The following is a 17,443-nucleotide window of genomic DNA, read 5'->3' on the forward strand; positions in this document are numbered from 1 at the left end:
CTATGGATACCAAGAAAGAGTATTTGTTAAATGTTCAATATGGACTTAATTCAATGAAAACCAAATTAATTTGTATTGGACTGGATAGTGATACATCTGAGCCAGTGATTCGTGTTGGCAAAGGACTTGTGTTTGGAGTGGAGTTAAATTTGGCAGAGTGGGAGAAACTTGTACATTTGACCCCATTTGTTACGGACTATTTAAATTCTCAAGTGGAAATTAAATTTATAAAATCTCTTGGTCAAAAAAACGAACTGGTGGTGCGAAAACTAATGGGTGAAAAATTAGTGATGTTAGAGAAGAAAGGAACACTTCATGCTCCTCGAAACACTGTGTATTTAACTTCAGGTGATTGGCTTTATTTCTTGGAAATATTACCGTGTATTGAACATGCTGTGAAAAACAGTAAAGTTTGTAGTGTTGTGCTACGTGAATATTTTGACTTGTGTACAGATACTAATCGTAATCATGTACAATCGCAGTCTCTTACATGCAGAGGACTTGCCGGAATCCATACCTGTGTAGATGAACAGAGTATTATTAATGGTATGAACATCAGTTTTCCAAGTGTCTCTCTTGATAAGAACAGTGAAGTGAACATTGATGGTGAACGATTAAAATTGGAAATGAAAGTATTTTGCAAACAAAAACTCATAGATTCAATTATGGCTGATTTATTTGATAGTGTACAGACACAGCCATGGTGGGGGGAAACCGATACTCAACCTTCGGAGGGTATGAATGAAGTGAACGTCTCTTCATAAAGAAGAAGAAAATTGATTTGTTTTTTCATGTATACTAAACAACGTAATATCAAATGTAATAAAATATATAGTGAAAGTGAAATGTTTTACTTGTATGTGTGTGTTTTGTGTTCGTTTCATACACCTCAATATGATAGGACTTTTAATTAGTATACTAATTTTTTATAAGAAAAAAAATCCTGACATATTTTTTCTCGTATACTATAAGTGATATGTATAATAATAATAATCATATTGAATTCAACTCGAGTTGGTAATACTCCCATAAATAAATTATCAATTGTTTTTGATTGAAGATCCTTTGGAATGACGAATGACTTCATTTGCACTCTTGTGAGAGGATATTTGGCTGTTGTCGATTGTAGAAGCTTGTTATGTGCTAGTTTTATTGTAGGACTAACATTAATCTTTTTAATGTGTAAAGCAGCGTCTAAAATATTCACTTTAGCCTCAACAGACGAATCACTAGCGATGAGACAAAAGTTTGGCTTTGCAGGAATTAAATTGAGACGTAATTCTACTCCTTGGATTAAAAATTTATCTTGATTAAAAATATCAAAATGAAGATGTCCAAGCATATCGAATTTTGCACTTTTTTTTGTTAATTCATAACGTTGTTGAAATCCTCTATTACCACTAGATGTTGCATCCATATGTCCAGCAGTATCTTGAAACCAGAATGCACATTGAAGATGAGTATTTTTAGCAGAATCATCATAATTTAACAGTTTTTCAATGTATGATCGATATGGATGATTATGATATGGAAATGAAATCAGTTTGTTATTTAAATACACTTCCACTTCACTAAACATAGAATTTAAAAAGTCACTAATAGCAGCCACAGCTTTATCACTTTCAACAAATGCTGATCCATCAGGCTTAACGATTTGAGCTTCGATGTAAAGAAGAGTATGCGGTAGATCTATGTATTCATCACTTGTTCCTGGGATGACAAATTCTATAGGAGTATTATCAGCTAGTGAACTGATTGGTTTGTATGTAACAACATGATTATCCAATATACTGGTTTGCGTTGGTTTTCTAGAAAAAAATATCTAGTTCACTTTTTACACACTCGCAGGATTGATGATGTAAGAAAGCAATGATGGTGATGATTCAATCAAAGATATCGTGTGATACTTTCCTCTTCTTCTTATAAGACTGATTTTTCTTTGTTTTCTGTGTACGTTTCCTCTTGCCCTTCTTCTTGCGTTTGATGATGTGTAATGATGAAGGGTTAAAGATGGAATAATGTGTAAGTCTTCTTTTCCTTGCTTGATATCCAGATCCTAGCATAGATTTCAGTTTAGTTTTCGCTTTGTCTTGCAAGACGGATCTCGCTTCACCCATTCGTTGATGAAAGGATTCGTTAATAGGTTGTTTATCGACGGTGACATCAGTAATACCGTTTGCTCCAGATTTTAATAATTCCTTTCCTACTGTTTTAGCTCCTTGTTTTACTAGTGGCATGACAGAACGAAATAATCCTCCAAGGAAACTTCCAATACCATGTACAACTTGATAAGGGGATCCAACATAAACGTTTCCAGTTCCAGAAAGAGGTTGTTTTTGATAATATTGTAAATATGGATTATTCATTTTGTTGATGTTAACGCACTGGTCGAAAATGTAGTTTAATGCATACAGTTCCGAAAGTGAATGCCAGTGGAGAGCCTGTACTATCTCTTATATCTATTTTCATGTGTTCAAAATGCATCTTTTCTATAGGCACATAATGTGGAGGATTAAACATTTCTATAACACTACTTCCAAATGTATGATTCACAGGATTCATATTTATGATACGTAATAATGGTGCTACTGTATCTCCAACAAATACAGATTGAATTATACAACAATACACATATATTATAGATGGAAGTCCTAAACGTAAATTTGGAATGCTTAGGCCTTGTTGCATATCCTTTAAATCAACGTTTGGATCAAACCCCAACATCGCACTAACACTTGGTGATAATGCAACGTCTACAGCTATGTATTTATGAAGACGTCGTATAAAACAGGAATTACTCTCACGAGTATAGGAAATATGTAAATTTGTGAATCTGTTGTACGTATTTATTATCTTGATCAATTCTGATATGTCAGTGTAATAACGTACAGGAATAGTTATAAATTTCCATTCATCACTTTTTGCAGGTTTGTAAAAAAGTTTATTATTTTCTTCATTAATATTTAATATTGAATGAGGATAATGAATTTCAACAATAGCCACTTCCCACTTTTCACGGAGTTCCATTCTTTGATGAAGTTTCGTAGTGTATGATGTTAAGGTGTTGTCAGGAAAATATTCCATAGAACTATTACTGGGAAGTGTAACGTAAAAATCTCCATCAGGTTCCATTGTACTTCTCGATCTTCTTTACGTCTGATGCAGGTATCCAGGAATCGAAAGAAGGTCCTTTCCAATGAACAAGATATTCTTTTCTGCTGCCTTTTCTTCTTGTACGTATGATTTTATCTATGTGAAACGTCTTTGATAACGTCAGAGGTTGTAATTCCTCTCTGTAAAATAATCCATCCAGTGGTTCCTTGTTTAAATCTACAATTTCATAAACAGGGGGATCTCTTGATATTATCTTCTTCACTTTAAATATTTCCCAAGTCCAGTTTTGCATATATCCTTTATCAAATGTACGTTTAGTTTTACTAATTCGTACTGTATCACCAATCTTAAGATGTTTTGAGAAAATTGGATTCTTCTTCTTCTTCTTCTTCTTTATTTTATTATCATACTGATTATGCCATACTTGTAATAGGTTATTTTGAGAAACATTTGCAGGTGACATCTTTATGCTTGAATGATAACCTTCATTGTATGATTTCACAAGAAGAGGTAATACATTTAAATAATTATACGTTTGATACTTTGTAAAATACTTCCACGTTTTTTTCTTTTAGAGTTCTGTTAAAACGTCCTACAATACTAGCTTTTATATCAGGATTTTTAGTTGTAATATGTTTTATTTTGTTGTCCTTCGGAATGTAATTAATTTTTTGTCTTTGAACACAAGTTTTAATGCTTTTAAGACATCATTTGTACTTTTAGATTTTAATGGCACAGCCCATGCATATCGACTGAACACATCTATCACTGTAAGAATATAACGATATCCATCATTAAATTTATGAAGAGATTGAAGATCATTAATATCACTTTCCCACTCATCATCAATGTTATTCACTACATAGAAATCTCTTTTAAAGCGACGACGTACAGGTTTGTGTAACGTATATGTTGTTTGTTGCAGTAACCATTTTCTTACACAATGTGTAGGAATTTTCTTCTTTGTAGCTATCCACAATTTTTTAACAGTTGAAAACGAGGCAGGATGTGAAGGGTTGTAGTAAATCTTGCTTAACTGTTAGTTTATGGTTTCCATCTTGACCATACTGGACGTTTACAGGCACGTTTCCTTTTCCTTATGGGAGATACTACTTTTTCCCTTTCTTCTTCTTCTTCTTCTGCTGCTGCTTCTTCGTCGTCTTCTGGAAACGATTTCAGAGGTATTTTTTCCCTTGACGATGATGCTGTTGGTGATGCTTTAGTTCGTCGTAAAATATATGACAAACGTTTTTGATTTCCAATAAATTCTTGAGGTGTGTTATTAGAAGATAAATAATTACAAAATTTCTCCTATCCCGGTGGATTTGTGTGTTTCCGGGGTCGCGACACATCAGAAATTAAGTCTACAATGTGAGATCCTTCTAGTTTATCACCTCTGATGTAAACAGTTCCTGTATTATCCCACGTGATATTATCATCATGTTTCATTCTATGTAGTAGTAATTCAGCTCTTTTACGAAACATTTTGGGTATAGATAATAATATTTCTTCTTCTACTTCAGGCTTCTCTGATTTAGTTGACGTAATCGAAAGTGTCACAGGTTCTTCTTGTTTTCGTATTAAATGTAAATATTTTTGAAGAATATTATTATATTGATTCCACTTTTCTTCGTCACTAAGCGATGATAACTGTAAAATCTCTGGCATTTCTTGATCCAAATTAGATTCACGTTTCTCCAGGGCTGATGATGATGATGATGCTGGTGATTGTATACGATTCAGAACTTCAGGTGGAACTAAAATCATTTTCTTTGCGTGTTCCATTGTACTAACGGAATAGTAAACTTGACAATGCACCAGTTAAAATAGGAACTAATAATGCCGGTAGGAATCCACCCTGCTGCTGCACTAATAAATGCTTCTTCTTCTTTTGGATGGAGTTTCCTTTCTTCACAAGATATCGAAGCGTCCTCTTGTATCGCTTTAATCTTGCTTTCTGTGTCTTTGTAAGTGGTAGATTCCCTTTTAATACATTATAACAACATTCGCAAATACTTCGAATCACTGAAGAGTCTGCATTGGCCACTATAGCTTTACGTAATTTAGGATTTGCTTTGCTCACCGTACGAAGAAGATCTCCGTGTTTTACTTTTGGAGACATATTGTCAGAATGAAGAAACACAGTTTAAAATTTACATTATAAACACATCTATTTCGTTGGAACATAAACGTAATGATAAATATCATCAGGAAAGATATTTGTTTGAAAACGAAGTTCATCTGGCGTATCCTGTTTTAAATCAATAAACAAATATCCATATGGTAACTTTGTTGCGTCGTTGAAACTTCCTTGAAGAAATTTTGGATTCTCAGGAGTTAGTTGATAACTCAAATGTTTAATTTGTGATTTATCTCTTGGATTTTTAAATAATACGAGATAAGAAAAATTCAAGCTCATATCTCTGCTTCCTTGTCCCTGATGAAATATGTTTTGTGTAATAAACAGTACACTAAGATTTCTATGATGGGAACCCTTTGTAAAGAAATCAACTATATTGCGGTTCACTTCACACATTTGATCATCAATAATAATAAGATGTGGTCCAGTTTCAGGTAGTCTTTTGTTCGAGGTAATCCTTCAATAAATTGTACTTTTGTCGAAATTTCTCTGTATGAATTTTGCCATTCTCCATAGTACCAATAAATATGACGATACGATGTAGTAACCATACGTGATAAATTGGACAGGAATCGTATTACAAAGGAAGTTTTTCCACATCCACTTGATCCGGCAACAATACATGAAAAGGGAGGTTTCCACGTCGTATCCATGTTAAAGAGTATGATCATTCTTTCTTCATACGTATATTTATAAAGGGCCTTATTACATTTCTCTTCTTCTTTTGTTGGAAGTAGTGTAGCCATATGGAAGAGTATCATATGTATTTGTTATTCTACATATGTATTTGTTATTCTAGCTAAACTCCTAAGTGCTGGATTATGTTGAATTTTATTTTCATCGAGACGTATTCCTTCCTTTTCATAAAATTGCTGAATGTATTTCTCCTTTAGCTCATCTGTTTCACACCATGTTGGCCATCCACTAGCTTCTGTTTTTGCTTTCAGGAAGGTGTTTATGTACTCTGCAAATAAGCAGCCACTTTTTGTTTCTTCATAATATTGAACAACATCATATGCCCAAATTTCATGAATATCTATTATTTTGTATCCTTTTTCTAACGCTTTTCTTACCTCATCTGCTACCCATGTACCATGTAGAACTCGGCCTTCATCGCTGTGATTACAAGATGACTGGTTTAGTTCATCACAACATGTACGACAAAGTGGAAACATCAATCTATCATTTGATTTGTAAGGGAGTACTGGGTGTAAGAGATTTTTTGAAGGTAGAATACTTAGTTTAACTAATCCTTCTACTTCTTCAATGGTGGGAATATTTGAATCTCCAGGCAGATAAATCGTAGGATGACGAATTGGAAACTTCTTAGACTTAGAGATATACGGATAAAGTGATATAGCATCTTTGTATTGAATTGTTTCTCCTTCAGATTCTTGTGCTTTATGATACAAACGTATGGCATTCACACGTCCTCCATAAAAAGCGTCACGAGGATTTAATGATGATTTCTTTGTATACGGATGATTACTAACATACTTCTTCATCTCTTCATTTTCTGCCAATTCTTTTTTAAATTCACACCCCCATATTTCATGCACTTCACAGCCAAAATCTTTTAATTTTTGAATTTTCTTCTTTGTTGCTTCATATCGAAATTCCATGGTATCTGTAGCATTGTCATAGATGGGTTTATCTCTGTCGTTAGGGTAGCAGAAGATACATCCATGAACCCAATCGCCCTCATATTCCCACACGTGTATTCTTCCTGTGTTGGGATCTGTCCATACACCATCTACTTTCATTGATGCAATTCGTTTTTCCTTACTACGTGCAGCATTGGTAATTTGTATGTTTCTTGTTTTTTCTTCCCAAGCTATCCATTGTACTGCTTCAACTGATTGAACATCTCTCCATCGATACCCGTTCTTTGGTATGATACCAATCGTATTTTCCTTTAAGAAATTTCTACGATACACCAAATTACATGCACTGGAGATTGTAATGCATTCAAGTAAGGGATTTACATTTGTTTCAGATTCAAATGTATTCATAAAGAAATACATGCTTGGCGTAATACTTCAACATCCTGTACACAATATTTGATGAGTTCTTCTTTCATTTTAAAGGCATCGTTTCGATGTTCAGTATACCATTGGAGAAACTTGCGTCTTTCGTCTACTTTCATGGTATCTGCTCCATAATATCTAATGTCTGGAAGTGTACCTCCATATGTTTGGTTCTCACGTCGATTGAAAAAGTGTGGGAAATATCCTTTGCACGATTGAAGACCAAATGCACCACTTAATTTACTTAAGGGCATAGGAAGAAAGCTTAGTGAATCAATAAATTTTATGTTCCTATTTTAAGAGAAAGAATTTTCGCCCCATTCATGATTACTTCTGGTGTCCAATTCATCTTCTCAACCATGGTCTTAATGATGAAATGTGCATCATAGCCCTTAGAATTATGGGCCACACATGTTACTGATTTAATGTTTGGACGACGTTGTTGAAGGTGTATTAGAAAGTCTTCTATTACATTTTCTCCATCAAATATATTTTCTCGTTTTCCACAAACGATACAATTATTTTTGAAGTTGTTATCTTCATAACACCTGTAACATACTTGTTGACTAACCAAGACATTAGGTATATGCTCATATATGTTTGCGTCCTCATCTTCTATTTTCGTATCTTGTGTACATTCAATATCATAAAACACAATCATAGCTTTCTTCTCCATGATAATTTTTTCATTGGCTTTTTTGATTTTCTTCTTTCATTCACTTTCATGTAACATTCATGATTGGGTGGTACTATATCATAGCAAATGTTGCAATAAGTTTCTCCACATACGTGAGATCCTTTTTCTTTTACTACATAAATTTTCAAACACTGGGCACAACATTTCACAGTTAAACATAAAGGCTTTCCATTTTGATAAGGAGCTGACTTATGATAGTCATAGCATGACTGGCCATAAAATTCTCGATTACATTCATTGCAAGTAATATGGGCTTCTTTAAAATCACATGGTGGCTTCTGATGACATCGATAACATACAGCTGTACAATGTTTCAAATGTTCATGTTTGTTTTCATATTTCTTATGACAGCTTTCGCAATAATAACTACAGCTAAAACATGCTCTCAATCTTTCAATGACGTTGTAGTGGTTATCTGTGAACAGTAAGTTTAAAGCAGGTCTCTCATTATCGCTTGGTGGTGCTTCAAACGTAACATCACTTCCTGAAAACCCCCTATACACTGTGATTTTATAATCCTTTAAATATTCCTGAAATTTACGGATTTCAGGAATTCCACCACCATGACTAAGATCTACACCGGCAGCTTCACACAGATCTTCTGCTTCTTTTTCTATGATATATTTACTTTGATGTTTTACATATCTATTGTACTCAGTTTGCTTTCTTCCCTTGTATGTTTTCAGTCCTATGGCAACTACGATTGCATGTGCTAAACATCTTGTGCCTTTATTCTTAATTGTGATAATACCACGTTTTGCTTTTACATATTTTTCAGTATTCATAACATGTTGTTTTAATCCCTCTTGTCCTCTGGGCATACGTACATGATGAAAATTCACGATGCAATCTTCATTTATAAGAAAAGCCGCATTACTTTGCAGTGCTTTTTCATAACTTGTCCATAGAACTTCTGCTGAGAGATTTCTTGCTTCTCTGAATGATAACCAAAAAGGGTGGTGTCCTTCTCTTTCATTTGTGATTGTTATTCCTACGTAATCACGCTGATCCACATTACGTAGCAAATAATATATTAAAGCCTGTAGACCTGTTTCAATTGCAGTAAAAGGATTTTCACCTGCACGCACGGGGAATAGACGGAATCTTAACATTGTACCCTCCATATTGTATCTTCTGTATTGTCTTCTGCATTCTTCTATTATATGAAATCTATTGTTTTCATCATTACGGATGTTATTTCCAAATCCTAGTTGTACATTTGAGTTTCGTTCTGCTTCAAATACGGATAACAACTCGTCCATTCTTTTTTTCTATTTCGTCTAAATCGATTTCTATTTCTGTATATTCTGTATTAGCCTCAGCTAATATTTCCATAATTGATGGAAATATTACTTCTTGTTGTTCTTCTTCTTCTTTTTCAGGATTAGGAAATAAATTGGTAATCAATTTTTCTAGTTCAGTTTCGTAGAACTCATCTTCTTCTGTCTTCTTCTCTTCCTCATTGTAAGTCTCTCCTATTATTTGGGAGAACGTTAGATTTAGCAATTCTTCTTCTTCTTCTTTTGTTCTTTCTTCGACGTCTTGTTCTTCTTCTTTTGCTCCTTCTTCTAACCATTTTTTAATTTGGGCAATACGGTCGGATGCTTCTTCTTCTTCTGTTATCATTCTATTACCTGCACTTTCCAATATTTCTAATAGTTGTTCTTCTTCATATTCTTCTTTTTCTTCTGCAATTTGAATTTCACTAGCTGCATCTTTTTCTTCTTCTTCGGTATTCATGATCATCTCTTCTTCTTCTATGAGTTCTTCCTCCTTTTGTGTACCTTTCTTCATTTCATCTTCTTCCTTCCTTTCATGACGATCTTCTTCTTCTATTCCAATTACGGCATCTATTTCTTTTAGAAGAACTTGCGTCTCTTTATTTATTGCGATCTCCTCTTCTTCTTCTTCTATGTCATTAATAAATGCACTAATCTCTTTTAATAACTCTTGCGTACACTTGTTTTCCATTTTTACCCCCCCCCCCAGATGTATATACGTAATGCAAAAAAAATTCCAATATGTATATATAAATAGTGAATAGAGAATATAAGTATTATTTAAAATGGAATATAAATAAAAGTGTTTAAGAGAATGTACGAATAAATAAAAAGGGTTATATATAATTAACGAAGGAATAATAATATCGGTAAGGATAAGGAAAGTCTGATACACGTATATTTGTATTCAACCTAAAATAAAAAAGAAGTGCATTTCGTTACTTATACACATATTCCAAATAAATATAAACAGTATATACACACATAATTTCAATTCGTTATGCGGAAAAAGCAGAAGTTTCAAGGGAAAAAATAGCATACCTTTTAAGTAGTTAAAATGAATTGTCACTTTTTTTCGTATTCCCTGGGAGTGAAACAAATGTATGTTCACAGTTTGCTTCAAGTGTGTTGTCTAATGTATAAACGTTCTGTACATGAATTTTATACTTATTCTTTCAGAGTTTCAACGACCACGAAAAATATGTATTTGACACTAATATCGTCCGTTTTAAATGATTTTAAATTATTTTTACGTGTCTTGATACCAACCCTGGAGACCCCCCACAACTTCAACCCCTTAGATGGTGTACTAATGAGTTCAGAATATCATCATTGAACACAGAGGCCCCGAAAACTATGTATTTGACACTAATATAAATGATTTTAAATTATTTTTACGTGTCTTGATACCAACCCTGGAGACCCACAACTTCAATTCCCTTAGATGGTGTACTAACGAGTTCAGAGTATCATCATTGAACACAGAGGCCCCGAAAACTATGTATTTGACACTAATATCAATGATTTTAAATTCTTTTTACGTGTCTCGATACCAACCCTGGAGACCCCCAACTTCAACCCTCCCTTAGATGGTGTACTAAAAAGTTCAGAGTATCATCATTGAACACAGAGGCCCCGAAAACTATGTATTTGACACTAATATCAATGATTTTAAATTATTTTTACGTGTCTTGATACCAACCCTGGAGACCCCAAACTTTAACCCCCTTAGATGGTGTACTAACGAGTTCAGAATATCATCATTGAACACAGAGGCCCCGAAAACTATGTATTTGACACTAATATTAATGATTTTAAATTATTTTTACGTGTCTTGATACCAACCCTGGAGACCCCAAACTTTAACCCCCTTAGATGGTGTACTAACGAGTTCAGAGTATCATCATTGAACACAGAGGCCCCGAAAACTATGTATTTGACACTAATATCGGTGATTTTAAATTATTTTACGTGTCTTGATACCAACCCTGAAGACCCCCAACTTCAACCCCCTTAGATGGTGTACTAACGAGTTCAGAGTATCATCATTGAACACATAGGCCTCGAAAACTATGTATTGGACACTAATATCAATGATTTTAAATTATTTTTACGTGTCTCGATAGAAACCCTAGAGACCCCCAACTTCAACCCCCTTAGATGATGCGCTAACGAGTTCAGAGTATCATCGTTGAACACAGCGACCCTGCATGAGTGTTGTGGTTTGACCTCTCTCTCTCTCTCGTTTTATGGGTCTCGGTTGTTCGGCGATAGATGTATGGGGGTCACAGGCTCAAAATCCTGTTCCCACCAAGTGAACTTTGTGATGTACAAACACCGTGTACGTGGAAGCTCCTAGGTTCAAAATCCTGTTCTAATCAAGTGAACTTTGTGGTGGACAAACACCGTGTACGTGAATTTCCTCCCACTTTCTCCGTTCCAACATTTCATTCATTTCTCATCATCACCGTCTCTATTAACATAGCCGACATGACTGTGGGACGTAAACCTTAAAGATTTCCCATTAGCCTAGTCGTCATAAACGTGGGACGTGAAACTCAAATTTCATTGCATTGTTTCTCTCGTTCGATCTTAGCTCGGGGGATTGGGGGATCTTTATGATCACATTTTGATACCTTTTCATCAGGGGGGTGTCGGTGGCTCAGTGGTAGAGCGTTCACCTATGATGCATGGGTCCCTGATGGTTAATACACACATAACTTCGCTTCGTCTTGTTCTGAGACCATGGCCAAATTTTGATACCTTTTCGGCAGGGGGGCCTCGCTGGCTCAGTGATAAAGCGTTCACCTATGGTGCATGGGGGTCCCAGGTTCAAAATCCTGTTTTCCGACAAGTGAACTTCGTTGTGGACAAACACCGTATACATGGAAGGTCGCAGGTTCAAAATCCTGTTCCAATCAAATGAACTTTGTGGTGGACAAACACCATGTACGTGAATTTCCTCCCACTTTCTCCGTTCCAACATTTCATTCATTTCTCATCATCACCGTCTCCATTAGCATAGCCGACATAACTGTGAGGCGTAGAACTTAAAGATTTCCCATTAGCCTAATCGTCATAAGAGTGGAACGTAAAACTCAAATTTCATTTCATTGTTTCTCTCGTTCGATCTTAGCTCGGGCGTTGATGGTAGACCTAAAAGGCCGAAAAAGGCATGTTTCATCTTGTTTCTACATCTGGTAGGCGTCCAAGACTATGAGCATAGCAACAGAGGGTTCCCACAACAAACATTATCCCAAGGGCTCCTGTGGTAGCCCTAAAAGGCTATGAACATAACAACTAAAGGCTTGTCGAAACTTGCCTCCGAATTGCAGAAAATGATATCGATTTCTAGGAAAACAAGATAAGTTTTTGCTGACTCGGCCGTCTATCCAGCCTATATTCTACTCGTACGGCACTGAAAGCACGATAACCGATTATTATTGTCCGTAGGGAATGACTGGGGATCTACGGGGCAAGATGAACAAAAAAATAGAGGAATCCAAAATTTGGAGCAGGGGATAAGCACAATATTTTGCCTTCACTGGTTGACGGTATTGGCTCCATCATAATAAAATAAAAAAACTATGCGCGTGCATACACACGCTCACGCAAGCATAACCACGAAACAGGTAAGAGAAAGAACTAGAAAAATACAGTAAACTGCACACGCACAAGCGTATGTGTACTGTAGAGAAAGACAATAACTGAAGTTCTCTAGCGGGTTGCTGGTGCGATGAACCGAATGTCGAAGCCCCTAAAACACAATGCTAGACTGCATTTAAAACGCGTGCGCTCTGTTCACTGCGTGACATCATCACCTGACCAGAATGTATTGCTGACCTGGGACCAATTTACGTAGGCTGGCAACTATGTTTAAACTTCCAATCTTCTTTCTCTCGCTCCCAGAGGAGAAAACGAACACATGTTGTCCGTACACACACATACCCATTTTTCGTAATGGACTCTTCTACTTCTGTCATGCGCAGAAGTGTCGAAGGACCTAATGTCCGAGGGTAAACAGTACGATCAACAATGTCGCAAAGCAGATTGTGCGGTTTAGCTATTTTGTCCATCGAAAAGGAAGTTGCCTCAACAATGGACTACGAGGACCTTATCAACGATTTTGCACAGCGAAAAGCCAGAAAAGTGGACTTCCGTCTGTGACCGTCAAAGCAGCTGCTTCGTAAGTCAGTGATAGTTTTATTATGTGTTCTAGTTTGTTGATCTTGCATGCATGTAAAATGTTTCCGAATCATTAATGTCGTAAGTTATATCGACCCCCATGCCATAAGAACCCCTTACCCTCTCAAAAATTTCACCTACGTTTCCTTGCTTCGGGGGGGGGGGGGAAGCTTCGCCTACCGAACCCCCCCGCCCGGGGCCCCGCATACTACTAAGGCCACCTCTGCTCTTAAGATGCTTTCTTCACAATCTTCTCCAAAGCTAAATTGAACAACACTTGTAATAGATAATCTCCTTTCCTCACGCCTATGATCATGTCCAATATCTGTGACATGGTTTTACTTTGCCTTTTGAACTCAGGAAAACTAATCAGTTTGACAAGTTTATCCTATATTACAAATTCAGCTATATCCAGCTTTCTTGGTGAACGGAATCATATGCGTTCTTGAAGTCCACAAAAAAGTACTTGAAGATCTTTCCTATGTTCCCACATTTTCTCCGTGAGCTGCTTTAGGATATAAATGTTATCCCTTGTAAAGCGTCCCTTCTGGAAACCACCTTAGGACTCACTGATTGGTTCTTCCTATATGGCTATATTCTATCGAATATGCAGTTGAAAAAAAATCTTAAAGCACAAATTTAGAAGAGCAATCAATTTGTCTGTAATTGCTAAGTTCATTTTACAACTTTCCTTATATGTCGGACAGATGATTGTTGTCTTTTAATCTTCTGGAATCTCCTCCAGAGTCAGATTTTCTCGATAAGTTGGTCGTAGTGATTTATCCAGAATTTGGAACTTGGGGGGGTGTTCAAAAAATCTGGGGGAGTGCAATCTAGCATTAACTTTTTTTTTCAAATTTTAAAATTCGTTGATGCAACGAATGATTTCATTGGATTTCCTTCCTCATCTAGAGCCAATTAGCGTCGACATTCTCATGCTTGGTGTAACGTCGAAATGAAACCGTTGGCAACCGATTGATCAAACGTTGTTGTGACGATGACAGCCGTGTAAAGGTTGGTTTCCATTCAATCTTGCATTGCGTGCTTTGCTTGAAAATTTATTTTGTCCAAAGTAAGTTGTTTTATTCTATTGGCACTTAGAAAACAAAACCAAAATAGGAAGATTTTTAATGGTGTCTTCTCGTTCTGCCTAAAGCCCTCTAGCACTTTGTAGAAAATATTTTAAATGATCTTATTTTTAGGCAGAACAGAAATTCCCGTTCTGCCTAATCTTTCAAGACAAGGAATTCTGTCCAGGGAGGGATTTCTTCAAGATATTTTTTCTTGACGTGTACTTTCTCAAGGTGCAATTTCACATAGTGCTCATTATCGAGCAATTTCACACGGTCCTGTTTATCGGATTAATCATTCTGCAGGTGTCCTGCACTTTCACACGGTCTTCCTGTTAATCATTTGATTCATCCTGATAACGCTGTCACTATAGAGGGAAGGAGGACACAGAACAAGTGTCAACTAAGTCAGAACAGAATATTAGCAAATACAAGTTAAAATAAATACCAACAATTGCAATTATTATTAAAGAACTTAGGAGAGCTTAGGAAATGTTTCATTTTCATAAAAAGAATAATCAAAATAATCGGAAATTAAAATAACTAAGAACAAGACAGAACAAAAGATAAGCAAACAAAAGTTGTAGAAAAGAAGAAGAGAAAATAATAACATAAACAATATGAAACTGAAATAAACAAGGATCTTATAAAATAGAGGATCTGCCCTTACAACAAAATCTTGAAGCCATATGTCACAGTTTCGCCACCCTTACCCAATAGGATTGCAATGTTTTGAGCCAACAATCATGGCGGAAACGAAAGTAGCCAATCAGACGATGGCAGAAACGAGAGTAGCCAATCAGACATGTCGATGCTCGGTTGTTTTTTGGCTTCATCGATTTAATAGGATGAAAATACATATGGCAAATCCTCTATTTATAACATCCTTGGAAATAAATAAGAAAAATAATAATAAAAACTATCGCAAATTGAAATAGATAAAAACAAAACAGAATAACAAATGAAAATAAATAAGAAGAGAAAAGGAACAATCAAAAATCGTAATCATTAGGAATAGAAGATAGAACCAGTGGCGAGGCCTGAGGGGAGACAGGGTGGACAGCGTCTTCCCTTTAGAATTTTATATGTATTAAGCCATTAAGCTGGATCGCTAGTCACCTTTAGCGTAAAACTTTCTCACTAGATGGCAGAGCACATTGCGACACATGCGATGTTGCCACATGAGTTACGGATAGAAGAGTGTTTAGACACGGTCACATTTTATACATGATTTACTACAAAGAGATTTGGGAGCTTTTATTTCCGTTTTATTCAATACTGCCTGCTTTAAAATATGAATTAATTATATTCTTTGATCAAAAGTGATTTTCTCAACTCGCGAAACATTATGCGCATATTTATCTCAAACTAGATGTCTTTACGGTGCACAGTACCAGCGGAAGGACCGGGCGAGCCGGGCGACCGCCCGGGGCGCCAAATTTTAGGGGAGTTTGGGGGCGCCAAAATCCTTGCTAAATTTATATTATTGTAAACGGTGAACTAAAAATTAACTTTTTCATAAATTATGTAGCAACATTGGTTACTACCTCATGCCATAGGCCTCGCTCTTTATAACAACTCCGGTTTCTTCTTGAATCTCCTATAAAGGAAATCCCTTCATCGAAGATTTTCAAGTTTTAATTATTATTAATATATAATCTTTCTAAATTTAATTATCATAACGCAATATTGATCTATTTAAATTCTCATATACCACTATAAATAATTATTAAATAATAAGATGCCTGATTAAAGGATTATCGTGATAGGATAAATCAAGTATTTCAACATACTCTTATTACACCTAAAAGAATTAAACTTTCACCTTTGACATCAAAAATCAACGTGCACCCTACACTAAGGCGTAGAAAGATAAGCTAAGATAAGCTAGTGGGCTCATACCCCGCATATGAAGATTACTCTTCTTTTTCTAATGCTCACTAATCCTAAGACTCTTTTATTCTCTAGAACACTTGTGTTAGGAACCCTTATTTCCCTAACCTCCTCATCATGATTTGGTACTTGAATTGGTCTTGAAATTAATCTCCTATCATTTATCCCCCTGATTTCAAAGACTAATAATCAACGTCACACCGAATCTGCTTTAAAATACTTTTTAGTACAAGCCATTGCAAGATCTTTACTTTTAATAGCAATCATTTTACTCTACATGGGCCTGCAAACTACATACTATTTAATCACTATTTCCTTACTTTTTAAAATAGGTGCAGCCCCTCTCCACTTCTGAATACCTGAAGTAATAGAAGCCATACTTTGAATAGACTGCATTATTTTAATAACATGACAAGAACTGCCCCCCTTGGTCTACTTTCTTACAGCTTAAAACCTACAAATTTAATCTACCTAACCTTAGCCTTGTCCTTAGTAGTAGGCTCAATTGGAGGCTTAAATCAAACATCACTACGTAAAATCATAGCATTCTCATCTATTAATCACACCGGCTGAATACTTATAGCCCTACTATTAAGTGATACGGCATGATCCCTCTACTTCCTATTTTATGCCTTACTCTCAGCAATAGCAGTCACTCTTTTCGCAATAAACAAAATATTTCATATTAACCAAACCTTTTCTAATAAAATCGTTGTAACAACAAAATTAGCCATTTTTACTAGTCTTTTATCTTTAGGTGGCCTCCCACCATTCTTAGGATTCTTACCTAAGTGAATCATCATTATAAAAACTGCCGAACAAATATCATTTATTATCCTCACCTTAATAGTAATAACAGCACTAATTACCCTTTTCTATTATATACGAATCGCCTATGCTGCTTTCATTATTAATCACCATAACCAAACATGAACATCTTTAGTGAAAAAAAATCAAGAAACATCAATTAGATCAATATTCATTATTACTTCATTAAGAGGTATAATCATTTTACCTCTAACTGTCAACATCCTTTA

Source organism: Thermobia domestica, chromosome 10, assembly GCF_964235325.1.
Source record: "Thermobia domestica chromosome 10, izTheDome1.hap1.1, whole genome shotgun sequence".
NCBI classification, from domain to species: Eukaryota; Metazoa; Arthropoda; class Insecta; order Zygentoma; family Lepismatidae; genus Thermobia; species Thermobia domestica.